The 18,775-nt window shown below is 42.0% G+C and overlaps 1 protein-coding gene across 1 annotated transcript in view; it reads left to right on the top strand.

Annotated features, from left to right (window-relative positions):
* The window catches only part of ZBTB38 (zinc finger and BTB domain containing 38), a 147,239-nt gene that overhangs the window by 5,237 nt on the left and 123,227 nt on the right, over positions 1-18,775 (top strand). Inside the window, exon 2 of the mRNA XM_072727005.1 lies at positions 8,601-8,685. The gene's annotated coding sequence lies outside the window, so the exon portion shown is untranslated. The remainder of the gene's footprint in view (positions 1-8,600; positions 8,686-18,775) is intronic.

Genomic DNA, 18,775 nt, shown 5'->3' on the forward strand with positions numbered 1-18,775 from the left:
CCAGGGAACATGTGGTGGCTGTCCTGCTTTCTCTTTGTCCCCTTTTCTGATGATGTCATTTTCATCCGTTCCATGGAGCTGTTGGAGGACAGAACACAGCCTCTGGAACTAAAGGACCAGGATGAGAGGGTAGCCACATACTGCCTTGTCCAGGAGGACCTCGTGCAGGGCACTCAGACCTTTTATGCCCTGTTTCCCTCCTACCCTCCCATAATATGCCCTCCCCATGTCTGTGGATTCTTTATTGTATAGGAGGCAGAGACACCTGGCTAGCCCAGCTGTGTCACCATCAGTTGGTGTCTGGTGAGGGACCTTCTTTATAGCACCTTCCCTCTGGAAGTTGGCAGCAATGGGCCTTGTTTGGGTCAGACTAAGTGTAGGCCTCACCTTTACCCAGCTCAGCTTTGGTGTTCACCTCTTCTCCAAGTGTGACTGTGTGCCTGTGAGCGTGTGTGTATGTTGCCCTGTAATGATTTGGGAGAGGTTTCACTCTCAGGCCACTCTTCTCTGAATTCCTTTGGTAAAAGTGTTGTGGTAAACCAAGGCTGAGGCTGGGAGTGACTCTGGGTTTTTGCCTTCCCTAGATTCAGGCAGGAGAAAGGTCTAAGAAGCACTGAGCTAGTTGCAGACTGCTCTCACTGGCCACTGAACAAGTATCTCATGATCATGTATCCTTGCTGGAGAGGATTCTTCTGGGAAGGCCTGTGAGTCAGGCAGGACCCCCAGAGTCCTCAGCTGGATGACTTCAAATGAGTCAAGTGCTTTTCTTGATGCCTGATGAATAAGTGGAAGATAATGCAGCTTGCCTTCCCCAGTCTCAAAGGCTTCTGACCCTTTGTAGGGGGCGGTCAGCGGTAGGGAAATGTGTCATCAACATTTCCCTTTGCTGACCCTTGTCTTTCCTGCAGACCCATGTCAAACACCGCCTCTGAGCAGCTTGACGTCTGGTTTCTGCTCTTATCTTGTTTTTCTTTTTCCTAATGTTTTTTTTTTTTTTTTTTTTTTTTTTTTTAGATTCTAAATTGAATCACTCAGGGCTCTTGATGGTCTCCAAAATGAGTTGAATTTTCCTAGCCAGTTATTCAAATTCTGGCCCCTTCCCATTCTCCCATTTGGAACTCGCCCTGTCGTGCAACTGAATTCATCAGCTAACTATTTCCTATCACAGACGCTTTCACCCTTGTTTGTGCTTCTCCCTTGGTCTGGATGTACCCTGCCACCCCCACTCCTTACATTTTACTTTCTCTTCTTATGTAAATCTGGTCCAGTACTGCTGACGCCCCTCCTGCTGCTCTGTGGAGCCTGCCCCAGCTGTTCCAGCCCCAGCCCTGGCCACTTCTCCAATCTCTGAGCCCATAGTCCTAACTGTATTTGTGACACCCTTGCACTTGGCACACGCTGTTTGATGACTGTTAGCATCTTATCTGCCTGGTTTCTCCTTTGTGTTATGTGTCTTTCACTCTACTGTATTTCCAGAGTGTTTCCAGAGCTTGGGATGGGCTATATAATGGGTGCTCCTTGATGTTTGCCCAAGATAAGGATGAAACAATCTGCCGCCCTGAGCAGTGCACTGAATGCTTGTTCCCAGAGCCCTTGGGTTCTAAAGGAGCCTGCAGCTTAGAGTTGAGGGAAGGGTTTAGAGAGAAGAAATCCAGAGGCGGTTGGGGTTATATATCTCTTCTTTGTTGCTTCAAATAACACTAATTTGAAAAAGAAAAAAAAATTATTGCTAAATATTTGAAAACCATTGGTCGCACTATTATGTCCATGCTTAATGTGGTAAATGAACAGTAGGGGAAATTCATGCTCACCGGTGAAAGGAGTGCTGGTAGCACTGAGGAACCGCCAGGAAAGGAAGAATTTGGCCCAAAGAATGGGTACTTTACATAGTACCAAGAAAAAAAATGTCTGTCCTACAAAAAGGGATTTAATTAGCAACTGAACTTGCCAAGACCATCTGACTTCTAGAAGTTTGCATTTTTAAAAAAATATTTATTTATTTATTTATGATAGACATAGAGAGAGAGAGAGGAAGTTTGCATTGGGTCACAAAACATCTCAAGTGGGATCCCTGGGTGGCGCAGCGGTTTGGCGCCTGTCTTTGGCCCAGGGCGCGATCCTGGAGACCCGGGATCGAATCCCACATCGGGCTCCCGGTGCATGGAGCCTGCTTCTCCCTCTGCCTGTGTCTCTGCCTCTCTCTCTCTCTCTCTCTCTCTGACTATCATAAATAAAATAAAAAAATTTAAAAAAAACAAAAAAACAAAAAAACCCAAAACATCTCAAGTGATTAAAGCTCTACATTAAGGTGTCTAAGCAGTTAAGACTATCTGCTCTGGGCAAGCCTTCAAAGCCCCAAGAAGACAATGTAAAGCTCAGGCCAGTAAAGCTTTGTTTGTATGCAAAAGACAGAACCAAGGCCACCCAGCTCAATAAAAAAGGGATGGAGTGGCATAAAGGCATAGGCAAAGTCAGGTGCAGCCAGCGTAGAAAACCTCAGAGAGAAGACTGCTCGCCTGGTTGGTTGCTCACTTCAAGCTACCTCATCCCTGTTTCTCTTGCCTGTCTCTGTATGCTCAAGATGGCTACTAGCCCCAAATCTACAGGTCCTTCTGGTACCAGAGACCGTTACCATCTGACGGCAGACTGGCCATCCCTCAGATCCCATTTATAAGAGGGAGACCCTGGAGTTGACTGAGTCCGGCCCATGCTAAGTAGTCCATTCCTTGCCCAATCAGTGATGGTGGCAGGGTCACAATGGTATTAAGAAGCCCCAACAGTGCTGGCTGGCTGCAGGAAATGAAGTATGGGAGTCTCAGCTTTCGGGGACAAGCAGAGTGTGGGTGGGAAAAAGGTAACTGGTGTTGCAGTCACCCCATGCCTAGCACTCTCTCATGGACACAGAGACACTTCACACTGTACTTTGCAGGGGGTTTCGGCACACATGTCTACTGTGCAAGCACAGCAATGGTGCAGGCAGGTATTTTCACTGACAGATTCCACCAATAATTGTAATGCTCTTCCTTCCTCTGGAGGTGGCAACCTCAACTCCTTCCTTTGGTGTGGACTTTGCAGCATAGGATGGGGTCCAGTTGGCCAGTTTCTCAGTTTTAGCAACAGAGAAAGTAAAAAAAATATGAGGACTTCACACATTATAGTCACATTTTAAGTAAAGGGTAATGTTTGAATTCAGCACGTAAGATGAAAACATATTTAATCAAAATGTCTCTTGAAAAATCCTCTAAATCACCCAATAAAGTATGGGACACATACATTTCTCAGTAAGCCCTACACAGCCAGTTTTTCCTCTAGCACCAGAGCAGTCCTTTTTTTTTTTTTTTTTTTTTTTTTTTGGCTGACAACCAGGCAGTGTGGTTGGCTGGCATTCGGGGGCTGTGCTTTATGAAAAATCTGTAAATGTTAGATCCATTCTCAGCTAGAGAGAGCTGTATGCTAAAGAGGACCATGGTAGCTGAGGACCCCTAGGGAAATGCAAGATCCCCCTGAGACACCCCATCAGAAGAACGTAATGGAATACCCCATAACATTTGATCTTCTCCCTTCCCTGCCTCTTTATACCCCACCCCTCCCCTCCCTCCCTCCCTCCCTCCCTCCTTCCTCCCTTCCTTCCTTCCTTCCTTCCTTCCTTCCTTCCTTCCTTCTTTCCTTCCCTTCCTTCCTTCCTTCCTTCCTCTCCATCCCTCCCCTTCCCTCCCTCCCTCTCTCTTGATTGCTTTCTTTACTTTCTTTCATGGATATATAGTTAAATTGATGACTCTTTAGTTGTTTGCAGGATAAGATGTCACTGTAAAAGTATAGTACTTCTGTTTGTCTGCCCATTTGACATTTATGTAACTTTTCTCTCTGGGGATAAGGCACTCTTCCAGGCAGGGACAATGTCTTGTAGTTTGCAGCTTTTCCTCTTTACCTTCCCCAACCCTGGCTCCACCAAATGCAGCCCTTTGTACATACTGTGTCCTGCTTTCATGTTGTTTGCTTACTGGTTGATTTGAACCCTGCTATGCTTGGTTCCCCTACCTGAGAAATGAACCTTAACCAAGGAGGAAAAAGGGTGCATAAAAACAACACTTCTCTGATTGTGAGGGATTAGCTAATTATGGAAGGCTCATCCTTCAGATCATCTCCCTCAAAGTGAAAAAATGGATTGGATCAGTGGTTTTGAACTTGGGCATCCATAAGAATCACCTGGAGAGAACAGATTCTGATTCAGTAGTTCGTGGGCAGGTCACAAATCTGCATTTCTGGCACCATGGCTGCGGCTGCTGCTGCTGCCTCATCCCCAACCAGTGTTGATGTTTCCAGCGGGCAAGACCACACTGTACATCATGGGGAAGAGCTGTGATTGGAGAGGAACAGTCCCATGTCCTTGTGAATGAACAGAGGATGGCAAAACTCCTCAGCACTTGGCATGTAGGTTTCTTGCACAGGCAAAATGACTTAACATTTGCAGAGTGTTTAGAGCAATGCCTGACACAAAGTGAATGCCATGCAACTGTTTTTAAGTAACAGTACTTTTGAAAGCACATGCCAGTTATCCACTAGTATACTCCTATACCTCTGAAAACATGAAATCAGCTTCCTCAGATGCAGGTGAAATCTTGGGTGGTGACAGCTGGAAAACAAAATAAGAAGCAGCATGAATGTTACTCGTGATAACTTTACCTGCTCAGGAGCACAGACAGCCCACGGGATCTGAACCACATCTGTTGTCCCAGAGGGCATGTTGCCTTGGCTGGGCTGGAAGAGACAGGAACAAAGGCACAGGCGTAAGCCTCCCATGATGGCCCCCCAGGACCATCACTATTCTCTGCCCCAGAATAGGCCTCTGCTAAGCTCTGTTGTACATTGACCCTGCTCCTAGTCACTATAGACCACATTGCTCGTGTTCCATCACAACAGGTATCACTATTTGAGATGATCTGATTGATGTGGATCTATTTGTTATGTCTTCCCCACTAGAATGTAAATGTCCCCATCTCATTCTCTGTACATTCCAGCACCAAGCACAGTGTTTGACTTAGCAGTCGCTCCATAAATATTTGTTGAATGCATGTACCATGATAGTGACCAAGAGTGTGGAATCAAAGGGGGAAACTATAATAGTTTGTTTTGCTTATCATCACTATTCTATCATTTCTGTAGGCTGGAAGCTGCTTCCCAAAAGCAGAGGGTCTGAAGGCGGACTGTCCTGGGTGGAACCGTGGGAAAAGGGGCCTTCCCATCTTGCCTGTCAGCCCTTGCCTGACTGCCTTCCAGTGGGACATTTGTCTAAAAGTCTTTTTTTTTTTTTTTCTAAAAGTCTTGATACAGGGATGCCTGGGTATCTCAATGGTTGAGCATCTGCCTTTGGCTCAGGTCGTGATCCTGGGGTCCTGGGATTGAGTCCCACATCAGTCTCCCCATAGGGAGCCTGCTTCTTCCTCTGCCTATGTCTCTGCCTCTCTCTTTGTATCTCTCAGAATAAACAAATAAAAAATCTTAAAAAAAAAAACAAAAACAAAATAGAAGTCTTAGTGCAAAGTATAAGGTAGCTGGTGCCTGGACAACCCTTATTCTTAGAAATATTCACATACTCTAGATGGGAGGCACAAAACCCAAGCCACTTGTGCTTCCCTGACAGAGCAACTGGCATGCTTTTCAACTTACTTCTCTTGACTATTGATTATAAAATTTACTGTCTTATATAATGAGTTGGAACATGGGCTGAGCATCTCAGTAGAGAAAATTCTTAATGGGGGGGGGGTCACAGATGAACTCATAAGTACAGTGAACCCCAGCTTTTGGGCAGTGTTTCTCACTAGGACCCTAGTTGGCATCTGAGCTGGGATACAGGTTGTGTGGTGGGACTGCCTCACACAGGCAGACAGTTAAATCCCTTGTCCCTGGGGAACTAAATTTTGACAACCAAAAACAAAATGCCGTCAAGCATCCCCTGGGGGTGACTGCCCTATTGGAGAACTGCTAGTTAGAGGACAGTAAATTGCTTCATTTTACTTAAATGGGTGTTTTAGCATCATCTTGTTCGGGCAGCCTTAAAAAGTAATTTTCAATTACAGAAGTAATACATTCATTCTCTTTGTAAAAATAGATTCTAGATCAAGCTGGTCTCCTTTGACGCCCACTTCCACTTTGAGTCACTGCCCTACCTCTCAGAGGAAACACGCACAACCGATATGGTTTGCATCCTTCCAGACCCATTTCTATATGTTTCCGTATTTATAGAGAAACCTGTATCCACATATAGTGGAGTGTCATTGGGAGTGTGTTTGTGCTGGATATTTCATCTGCAACTGGAGATTTTCACTCAGCAATACGTGTTAAAGACCCCTGCATGTCTGAACACGCAGCAACGCCTCATCTTTTGCAGCGGCTACACGCACTTTACCGTGTCGAAGGGCCTCTGAGCAGAGAGCTGTAAAGGAAATTACTATGCTAGATGAGGCGTTGCCTGTGGTCTGGTCACAGGACCAGATTAGACAAAAGCTGAGGTCATTTTGAATCATTGCCTCCAACCCTGCTGTTGTCCGCAGAACAAAGCAGTGCCTTGACTTGAATTTGGAAGTAGTATCTCTGAGCCCAGCTTTTCTGGCTGGTATATAAACCCAGCTCACTGCGTCTTCTACACTGAAATGGATTCATTTTCTTCCTTAGCCTCTAGTGCCACTTTCTGTCAAAAAGCTCTGGTTTTAAGAGAACAGGTTTATGATTGCTTGTCCCTCAACCAAGTCATGCATGAGGAAGGGTATTTGTTTTTATGGCTAATTACAGGTCTATGAAGTGAGCACCTGATATCAGGTGCTTTCATCTCTTATCTCTAAGCATCCTTCACAGTAGGTATTAATAGCTCATTTTTATAAATGAGGAAACCGAGACCTAGAGAGATTTGATGATTTGCCCAAGGCTGTTCAGTTAGTAATGGCAGAGCCAAAGCACAAACCCAGGGCTTGCTCTCAGATGACAGATTATGATATCACCAGCTTATTTATTCATTCAGCGATATCTACTGAATGTTTATAATGTGCTGGAAATGGTACCTAGCACTAGGGATATAGCAGGAAACAAAGCAATAAACAAAGGTGAGATCTCTGTCCTCTTAGAGCTTGCATTCTAGTGGGAGGAAACAAGAAGTAAATAAATACAGACTCTAATTTAGGGAATGCTAAACACCATGAATGAAAATAAAGCAGAACAAAGGGATAGTAAGTTGAAAGGAGGCTTCTTTAGAGAGATGGTTGGGTTAGGCCTTCCTGAAGTGGTAACATTCAAGCAGAGACCTGAATGAAGCAAGAGAGTCAGCCATGCTGAAACCTCAGGTGAACCAGTGTTGCGGGCTAAAAGCAGTATGTGCAAAGGCCCTGAAGTAGAGCCTACTGACCATCCTCAAGGAATATATGATCAGACTGGAGTTAGCAAGGCAGAGAGAGAAAGAGGTGGTAATATTAGAGAGGAAGCCAGGCCTGATCACCTGAGCAGGCCACTGGTGGGACTTTGGATTGATTCTGAATATGTTTAGAGGTCCTTGGAGAGTTTTGAACAGGAGAGTGGTAAGATCTGTCTTAAGTTTTCAGAGATTCATCCCGGCCCTTATGTGAAGAAAACAGTATAGGGTAAGTAGAGAATAGATTCAGGGACAGCAGTTAGGAGGCTGCTGTAGGAATCCTGGGGAGAGAAGATAGTGGTTCGAATCCGAGTGGTAAACTATGGAGGGGGTAAGAAGACATTAGATTTGAATATGTTTTGAAGGTAGAAGTGATAAGGCTTTTTGACATATTGAATAACTTTCAAGGAAGAGGAAGAGTTAAGAATGACTACTAATAGTTATGCTGGAGCATGTCTTTGGAGGTAGTGCCATTTACTGAAATTAGAAACCCCAGTGGGGTGCCTGGGTGGGTCAGTCTGTGAAGCATCCAACTCCTAATCTCAGCTCAGGTCTTGATCTCAGGGCCTTGAGTTCAAGCCCTGCATTGGGCTCCATGCTGGGTGTAGAGCCTACTTGAAAAAAGAGAAGGGGAAGAGAGAAAAAAAAAAACCCTGATGTTGGGTAAGGAGTCAGGGAGCAAGTCTGAGGAGGTGTGGAGAATCATGAGTTCTATTTTTGATACAATTGTGATACCTGCTAGCCCTGCAGTTGGAAGTGTTGAATCAGCAAAAGGATCCATCAGGAAAAGAATCAAGGCTAGAGATAAAATGTGGGAGTCACCAGTGTATTTGGAGGTATGAGCTTACTGATGATTATTCACTCAGTTTATTACCTGCTATGTGTAGGTCACAGTGCTCTGTGCTTGTAATATAGCAGAGAGCAAGACAGCCGTGGTGATTATTCCAAGTGACTTGTTCTGAGCTCAGCATGCCACTAGGAATAGTCTTGACTTATTATTATTAAACATATTCAATGTTAGAGTAGAAGCAAGGATTGAGACAATCATATAATCATCCAATTTGCAGCTAAGGAAACAGATTGAATGATTTGTTAAAAATCTATTGTTTGAAAAACATTTACATTTTAGTTTTTTAAATGTGTATGTCCAGTCCAAATTGCGCATATCCTTCATTTTTATTTGTATTTTCTTACACTCTAGGAAAGAAAGTTAAAGTTGAGTGGAGAGTAAAACAGATGGTCAAAGACTTTGCCAGAAAAACCTATGAAGAATTCAACTGAATTCAGTAAGTCTTTATTGAATACATACTGTGCTGGAGACTAAGCACTGCCCTCAACTTCAAGAAACACACATACACACTCACAAACACACACATACACACACATATGCAAAAGCATCCTAGGACAACCCACAGAATGTTTGCAAATCATATCTCTGCTAAGGGACTCGTCTCTAGAATATATAAAAACTCTTGCAACTCAATAGTAAAAAGACAACCCAATTTAAAAATTGCACAAAAATCTCAATAGACATTTCTCAAAAAAAAAAAAAAAGTACAAATGGCCAATTAGCCCATTAAAAGATGCTCAAATCAGTAACCATTAGAGAAATGCAACTCAAAACCACAATGAGCTATCACTTTGCACCTTCTAGAATGACTATAATAAAAAAGGCAATAGGAGCACCTGGGTGAGCTCAGTCAGTTAAGCAGCTGCCTTTAGCTCAGATCATGATCTTGGGATCCTGGGCTCGAATTCTGCTTCGGGCTCCCTGCTTAGCAGGAAGTCTACTGACCCCTCTGTCTCTGTCTCTGCCCATCACTAGCGCGCGCTCTCTCCCTTAAATAAATAAATAAAATCTTAAAAAAAAAAAAAGACAATAACAAGTGTTGACAAAGATGAGGAGAAATTGGAACCCTTATATATTGTTAGTGGGATTGTAAAACAGTAAAAGCACTTTGGAAAACATTTGGTAGTTTCCCAAACTGTTAAATGTAAGATTACCATATGACCCAGCAATCTATCACCCAGGTATATTTCCCAAGAGAAATTAAAACATTTATCCACACAAAAACTTGTGTTCAAATACAATGGATTATATACAAATTCTATTCACAGCAGCATTATTCATAATAACCAAAAAATGGAAACAACCCTAATGCCTATAAATTAATAAATAAATAAACAAAATGTGGTATACAGTGCAATATGGTTCAGAATTGCCTAGGAAGTAAGTTTCAGGTGAGAATGCGGCCACGGACAGAATTCCATGAAGCACCCTGAAAAGACAAGTGGCAAAGGAAGGCTCTATGATGAAAACAGATGGTCAAGGGTAGGAAATGAAGTAGGCAATGAAGAGGAGAGAACTGATGTTATAAAAGCCAAAGGAGGACCTCCAAGAAGTAACGGCCTAGTGGAAGCAGATGCCACAGTGCAGTGACTGGTAAAAACCAAGACATAACCACCATACACAGTAGATATTCATGATTGCAACTTGGTCTGAATGCACTAGCCATTAAAACACTTCTAGAATAGATGAGGAAATTGGAGTGTGGAAATTTTGTATTATAGAACTATTGTTTATTAGGTGTGATATGATCCTGTGGGTGTATAGGAAAATGTTCTTTTTTTTAGAAATGCATACTGAATTATTTTAGGGTGAAATGTCAGAATGTTTAATTTGTTATTTAATATTCAACAAAAGGAAGGAAACAATTATGGCAAAATGTTGACAATGGTTAAATCTAGGAAATAGGTGTATATGTTCATTATACTAATTTACTTCTCTATCTGCCTAAAAACTTCAGAAAATCTAAAATTTACTCAACAAACAAAAACCTGAGAAGAGGCGACTTGAGTAGGTAGTTAGGAGAGCCCTGGTGACCTCTGGAAAAATAGCTGTGGTTGAGAAGTGGGCATAATATCCAGATTGTGGGAGGTGAGGGTGGGAAGTGGGTGAAAGAAGGAAGCTGGGTAAGATTGTGTTTGGGTTGAAAAGATGTGGTACTTCTTCTGGATAGATGTCTGGCCTGGGAAGAAGCTCTGGTGGTTTCTGTGGGAAAAGGAGATGCAGTGTTCCTGGGATAACACAACATTAAAAAAAAAAAAAAAAAAAGGCTTTGGGCGGGATGGTGAGGGTTGGCCAGGGTCAATCCTCAGGACATAGGTATGGAATGGCTACAGGGCTGCCCTTGCAGATGAACCTGTGGGCCTGGACAGCTGATATCGGGCTTGTTGTATTGGAAAAGGTGAACTCTGTCCCACAGGGGACACAGGGAGATGAGCTTTAAAGAATGGTGGAGTTTTGCTGAGGGTGCTGCTCTTTCTGTCCTAAGATATCTAAGGCCAAGCAGACCTCATGCTGTGAGAATAAGTTTGTTCTTTTCCCAATCCCATCTGTCTGCATTGGAGATTCATAGTGCTTCTGTTAACTCAACTTTGATCCTATTCAGTGTGAGCTAATTATTCTGGCTTTATGCAGAGAGTATTCTCCTGTCTCATCCCTGGGTTCCATCTCTTAGCTTCCTTGCATTGGTACATTTCTTCTCCCTATACTCAGAAAAGCTGTATAAGGCTATAGTGCATCAGTAGGCATGTGCACAGGCGTGTGTTGGGGGTGGAAAAGTGGCAAGGTGAGGGTTCGCACCTCTCACAAGGGCCCATCAGAGTGCCTGGTTTCTGAGAGGTTTCCAATGCTAGTTTCCTTCCCTATCCCTCCCTCATCCATTCTAACGGCCTCCTGGCCTCCTCATTCCTGGCCAAGCCCTAACCTATTCATCACTATAGCATCTGAAAACACCCCCATGGACTTCCCAAAGGCCACCCAGTAGACAAGATCACCCCCACTGGGAATTTCTGCTCAGAGCATGTGAGTAGAAGGCAATGTCAGTCCTCAGGAGGGGCTGGGTATGGCAGTTTCCAGATTACTGAGCTTTCCAGTGAGAAGAAATTTCCTGGTACAGCCCCCAACGGGGAGCTACTACTCCAAATAGTGACTGTGGTTCCTTTCCGGTCACCTCCAGAGCTCCTGCTTTTCACCTTTGGCCATGTTATCCTCAAGGTGGGGCACACTTCTGAGGTTCTCCATTCTGGCTGCACATTGGAATCAAAGAGATCTCAAAAATACTGACACCTGGGTCTCACCCAGGTAGGACCTTTTTTGTGTGTGTGTGGCTTTGAATGTTTTATCTTTTTTTTTTTTTTTTTACGTTTTATCTTTTAAAAAAAGAAGAAAGAAAGAAAAGAAAGGAAGAAAAAGAAACACCATCCCCACAAGGGGAAGGCCCCACGTGGGCCCCTGTCTTCTCCCCAGATGGCAGGCTCCGGAGGCTTCCACACAGGCCCTGGCTACCCGCTGGCCCATCTCCTGTTCCTGGGGCAGCAGCCACTGCTAAGCATCCTTTTCCCTACTTCTCGCTAAAGCCTCTTCCCCAGAGTCCTTGAGCGAGCGCACACCTGGAGCTCAGGGATCTGATTTAGCTGGCCTCCTGATTTAGTTGGACCCCAGAGGATCTGATTTAGCTGGCCTCAGGGTCCAACTATTTTAATGCCCCCAGTAATTAGCCAACCCCCATAACCAGATACCAGGAGACTTTCTTTGTGAATAACCTTGAAGCTGGGGGTGGGGTGTGAGGGGGCAGCGCTTTCCGTTAACTGGGGAAGTGTTTTCCTTAGCTCCTCCCCCTTTATTCTGCTCTTTCTCCTCTTCTCCCTTCTACCCATTTTTATTATAATTATTAGAATTAATTGTGCAGTTCCCTTTCGTTCATCCAAGCTATTCTTCCATTGCAACAAAAGGTAAGAATGGAAAAGGCAGCACAGTCTATAGCTTCTTAATGTTTTTATTTCCTCTTGGCTTACATTCTGGCTAAGGGAGCAGAGGAGGGCTGGGAAGAGACACTGACATTCAGGGTAAATGGCAAATGAGTCAATGTCCAGCCGGGCTCAGCCAGCCCAGTCCATGGAGCCAGGCATCAGTACAAGCCCAAGGCATCTCTCAAACCCTCCGGAGTTTTCTTTATAGCTTAATGTTCACGTCGGAAGGAGACCAAGACTCAAGCCCTCTTCTCTCCACATACCCTGTGGATTTGAGTCTTTGAAAGAAGGCACTGTCTACTGTGAATGTTTTATTCTGCCCTCTGCCAGGAAGAAATTAGTGTGGGAAAACAGCCAGCGCAGCACTTCCACTACTAGCTCTTATGAAGGAAGAATCGCAGAACTGTTCTGTTCTTCATTATTTGTAAAGCCTAGGTTTCAGAATATTACTCTTTGATAGTCCCATGAAATTTACCAAAGAATCTTAAACTTAGGTGTCCTTGGTTTAAAAAACCACACAGTCTGTGAGTTCTGCGTGGGCAGATCATTCGTGCCATCATGGGAGTTGTAGATTGCATGCTCATAGTGTTAGTATTAGATGTAAAATGAAAGGAGGGAAATGGTTTGCATGTCCAAAATGTGTTGATGTGTTTCCTAATTTAAAAAATAAAAGAGTATCATTTACTCTTCCTTTTTATTTATTTATTTTTTTAAGATTTTATTTATTCATGAGAGACACAGAGAGAGACAGAGACACAGGCAGAGGGAGAAGCAGGCTCCATGCAGGGAGCCCAATGTGGGACTGGATCCCGGGTCTCCAGGATCATGCCCTGGGCTGAAGGCGGTAAGCTAAACCGCTGAGCCCCCCGGGCTGCCCTCCTTTTTTTTTTTTTTTTTTTTTAAGTAATCTCTCAACAAGAGGTGGGGCTCAAACTCACAACCCCAAGATCAAGAATCATGTGCTTTACCCACTGAGACAACCAGGCACCCCAAGAAACCTCATTTAATTGATAGCTCTGTTTGCAATTGTTTATGGCTCGTCAGAACCTGATTTTAATCCATTAAGATATTCCTTGCTCACCTGGCCAAGACTATGGTTCCAATTTAATCTGAGTACAGACGTAACTACAGAGTTATACGTACATATATTGTACATCAGTACTTGTCATATATTTAGCTGAAGGAATGTCCATATGGTCTATAATATAATGTATATGTTGTATAGTTCATGCGCCCATTTGCTTTCAGACCCATTCCTTCCCTTCACCTGCTCTGCTCTGTGTCTCAGGGGACTGACCACTGCAGACAGGTTTCCGAGACTGCCTGGTCACTTGGGTTCCAGATGCACTCAGCTAGAGAGAAGCAATGGGGCAGAAGGAAGGGAAAGACCAGGGTATTTCTCCCAAGCTTCCTGCCCTTGGGTGGTATCTCTGACAGTAGTTGTAACAAGGCTCCAGCCCCTGCCAGAAGGGCCTGCTGTGTTTCCTGCTGCTATTGGTGATCCCAACCCCTGGGCTCTGGTAATATCATCCCTCTCTGATTGTCCCTCAGCTCAGCATTGTAGGTGACTTCCCACTGTCACTAACTTCAACTTCTCAGTCACCCATCAATTTACATAATCAATTCTCTGCATTAAACTTTCTCTGTTACAAATCTGTATAACGGTTTCTGTTGTTCTAGTTAGTCACTAATTAATAATGTATGTCATGGTTAAAACACATTTTCCTTTTTTTTTTTTTGGAACATATTTTTCTTTAACATGGATTAGCTATTAGTAAATTCCTTAATTATGGTTGTGATCACCAATCTATTATTTCCGTAATTATTTGTTTGAAGGGTAGTTCATAATCTATTGAAGTTACTATTGCTTAAAAGAAAAATTTTAAGATGTTTAGATTTCACAAATGATTGTGAATTCCCCCAACTTGAGCTTCAAAGCGATGGCCTAGGTTTACTCAATATCTACATACAATAAATGTAATGAAAATAGTGAATCATATGCCATTATTATGTTATTCATAATAAAATTACTACTGCATTTTGCAGAAATAGCCCAAAATCTTCTTGAGCTGATATACGTACAGACTTCCAGCAGTAGCATCATGAAGGAATGATCTGGTAGTAGTTATGGTAAAAGAAATGCTCATAATAACTTCAGAACTTAGAAGTAATTTATATCTCACTCTTTTAGTGATTTATTTTTATTATTACTTATAATATCTTTCCTGAAACTTTGCCTAAAACCCTCTCTCCTGCTGACTGCAAATTCAGATCAACTGGATCATTCCAGGAATGGAATGCATTAGTAGAACTAGAGGTCTTCTGAGGGACCACAACTAAATCAAGTCACTTTGGCGACCACTTCCTTTCTTCCCTTCCTTCCTCATCTTGCTTAAGCTTAAAGGACCCTACAAGTGTAAGAAAAGTACATAAAAGATCCAGGATTTCATACATGGAACCTGGCACTCTGTCAAGAGAATTTATGCATGTCTGATTTAAAGATGGTGGATTAGGCATGCTTCATTTTATTGCCACTAAAATGAAAATAAAGGTATTTAAAATGTGATAAATAGTAATGGCAGAGGGACTCTCAGCAGATAACATTTCAAAGATTACTCTGGAGGGTAAACGGTGGTTGGAAGAGTGGTGGCAGAAGAAAGAGAACAGAGGAAGCTAAACTCATACTGCATAAGTAGGAGGTTGGAGGAGGATAGAACCAAGAAGGAAATCTTTTGTAGAGCAGAACTTAGGGCACTAGGCAACTCATAAATGTCAGCTGAGTGATTGATGAGGTGAAATTGTGGTGATGAATAAAATAGTACAAAGGAGCAGTTGGACTCTCACTCTCTGTGTGTAGCAGCCAGATAGGCTCTCCCCACTGCATCACCTCACTCCTAATAAAAAAACAACCATATTCTCTTCTCTACAAAATGTAACAGCCTCACAGATAAGCTCCTTGGCTTGTTGGTATTTAGGAGTTCCTTAGCCAGATATCTGGGTTTCGGCCGAGTAGTCACAGTAGAAATAATACAAATAGAAAAAAGTTATATAGCACTATAATGACTATGTTATATATTAATTTATTTAATGTTCACAACAGCTCTAGGAAGAAACCCAAGCACAGAGTGGTCAGATAACTTGCCTAAGATCACACAGCAAGTAACTGGCAAAACTAGATCACCACAAGGTGAAGATTCAATTAATAAGCCCTATCCAGGTGAAAAAAAAAAAAGTATCAAGTAACATCTTATGGCCTCATTAGTAAAGTAAAGACAGCTGAGGATGACCAAATATTTGAAGAAACCTCACAACATTAAAGATAAATACAAATAAACACAAGAATGACTAAAGATAGGAAACAAGAAGGGAAGAAAGAAACCTCCAATTAGTATTCTCAGAGGTATTTGAGAAGATACTGCATCATAAGAGAACAGGATACGATGAAAGAAGAATATCAGAGAAGTATGAATAGCCTTTGGAAATTAAAAATACATTTGTAAGGGATGCCTGGCTGGCTTAGTCAGTTAAACGTCTGCCTTCAGTTCAGGTTTTGATCCCAGGGTCTTGGGTTTGGCCGCACGTGGGGCTCCCTACTCACCAGGGAGTCTCCTTCTCCCTCTACTCCTCCCCTCTCCCTCTCTCCTTATCCCTCTCCCACCCCCACCCCCACTATGCTCTCTCCCTCTCTATCTCAAATAAATTTTAAAAATCTTTTTAAAAATAAATTTGTAAAAACTAAAAAAATTCAACAGAAACATTGCAATATAAATTCAGAGACATATCTCAAAGAAAGGACAAAGATTTTCTTAGAAGAAAAAAAAAAGAATCACAGAGGGCTAATTAGGATATCCCACATCTGATTAGTTTAAGTTACCAAAAGGAGAAATAATGGGATAACGGGAACTATAAGACATTTCCCTGAGGTGAAGGACACGAGTCTCCTAGACATATAATCATTAAATGTATACATTGAGGACACAGAAAAATTTCTCTATGACATTTATAATCTGTTCCGTGGCCAAACTAAGTCTTTTCATGCTCTCTCAACAGTTTTTGTCTAAGACATTGAAAATGAGCAACAGGGTTTACATTATTGTGACTATAAAAATATTGTTTGCTGTAGGGCTATTAATCACTCTGATTGCACTTCTTTTCTTGTATAGCTTTTTTTATTTCCCCCCTCTCAAGTTTGTATTTGTGTTTCTGAGAATCTTTGCCATTATATTATTCTCAAGCCTATCTGATCTCTTTATCTAATCAAGTATTCTATCATATCCCCTTTTTTGTCCCTGAGATCCCTGAGACCATCATGACTCTTGCACAGAAATTACTCTGTCTCTTCACTATCTTAAATTCCTGCCTGGATCCCACATTTCCTTCTTTTATGGCCTTACTCCCTTAGTTTACTGAGGTACATCCTCAGGTAACTTTTTTTAGAAAGGATATGTCAGTACTAAATCTTCTTCATCCTTGTCTTTAATTTTCATGTTTCATTGATACCTTAGCTAGCAGTAGATTTTTATATTAAGCATCATTTTTTCTTGGAATGTTGAAAAATTACTTCAGTGCTTTTTTAGCCTCCAGTGTTGCTAATGACAAGTCAGATATAATTCAGATTTTTGTTCTGTTGGCAAACTCATTTCTCTGTTCTTCTCCCACCCTCTTAATATGGATACATCATGGAGTGCCTGCATGGCTCAGTTGGCTGAGCATCCAATCCAACTCTTGATTTCAGCTCAGGTCATGATCCCAGAGTTGTGACATTGAGTCCTGCGTCAGGTTCCCCGCTCAGCAGGGAGTCAGCTTGAGATTCTTTCCCTCTTTTTTTTTTTTAATATTTTTTATTTGTTTATTCATAGAGAGAGAGACAGAGAAAGAGGCAGAGACATAGGCAGAGGGAGAAGCAGGCTCCAGCAGGGAGTCTGATGCGGGACTCGATCCTGGGGCCCCAGGATCACACCCGGAGCTGAAGGCAGACCCTTAACTGCTGAGCCATCTAGGCATCCCGAGATTCTTTCCCTCTGCCCCTCCTCTTACTCATGTGCACGCTCTCTCTAAAAATAAATAAATAAATCTTATTTAAAAAATAGTTATATGCAATCACAATATGATCATTATTATTAAAAAACGTGGAGATACCTACCAGAAGAAATGTCATGAAAAATGAGAAACAGTTGCCTCTGCAGAGCGGTACTGGAGAAGGCAGGAAACCATCATTTTACTTATTTTTTCCTTAACACCGTACATGATTATTTTGACAAAGCTTTAAAAATTATAAATGTGGTTTGCAAAATTATTTTTAAAAAAGCAGGTGAAAGATGATCATACAAGTCAGGGTTATGTTACTTCTGAGTCGGAGAGGCTGTGCTTAGGATTCTAGGAAGGGATGCTGGGGGCTCCCAGAGAGGTAGCCTCACCATTATTTGATTTGGGAGGCAATTAACCAGTTGCTTGCTTTATACTTACCTTTTATAAGTAGAAAGCCTTTGCCTACATGTTCCATGAATTCTTCTGATATATAACTCACAATATTTTTTAGAAGGCATATGACGTACATTCAAGTGCCAGTTTAAATATGTAGTCCAAGTCTAGCATAGCAAAAGAAAAATTGCCTTACAAAAAAATTATAAATATTTCTTATAGGGGATCCCTGGGTGGCGCAGCGGTTTGGCGCCTGCCTTTGGCCCAGGGCGCGATCCTGGAGACCCGGGATCGAATCCCACATCAGGCTCCCGGTGCATGGAGCCTGCTTCTCCCTCCGCCTGTGTCTCTAACTCTCTCTCTCTCTGTGACTATCATAAATTAAAAAAAATAAAAAAATAAAAAAATAAATAAAATAAAATTGAAAAATAAATAAATAAATAAATATTTCTTATTAGTATATCAGAATGTCATGAATTTTTACCTTTTTGCTTTTCTTAGATTAAATATTATAAATTGAAAATATTAAGTATAATCTTCTCCATTTAATTATTTATTGTTTTATCTGAGTTAAGATTATGTTTTAGGGTTTTAAAAAATATTTTATTCATTTATTTGAGGGAGTGGGAGAGGTGGAGAGAGAGAATGCACAAAGGGAGAGGAAGAGGGAGAAGCAGACTCCCCACCAAGCAGGGATCCCAACTCAAGGTTTGATCCCAGGACTCTGAGTTCATATCCTGAGCCAAAGGCATATATTTAACTGACTGAACCACCTAGGCACCCCTAAGCTTATGTTTTTTGAACTTTTTTAAAATTCCCATGGAAGAGAAAGAAAAGATTGAACCTCCAGTTACTCAAAAATTTCAATCTGAACAAAGTTAAATTCTTGTTTTATGAGGTTAAATTTAGACATGCACTTCCAGTTCTATAATTCAGTTCCACATTGCCTAAGTACCTGATATCTATCTGTAATCCATTTACCAAATGAGTATTTAAGCAAGCCACAGTATCAGGCCTAGAAATGCAGGCAAGGTCCTTGCCCTTGTAGAGCTTACATTCTAGGAGAGCAGAGAGGACAGTTATCCACCAATTTAATAAATAAATACACAATATATCAGGTGATAAAGAAAAATAAAGCAG

Source organism: Vulpes vulpes, chromosome 11, assembly GCF_048418805.1.
Source record: "Vulpes vulpes isolate BD-2025 chromosome 11, VulVul3, whole genome shotgun sequence".
Classification (NCBI taxonomy): Eukaryota; Metazoa; Chordata; class Mammalia; order Carnivora; family Canidae; genus Vulpes; species Vulpes vulpes.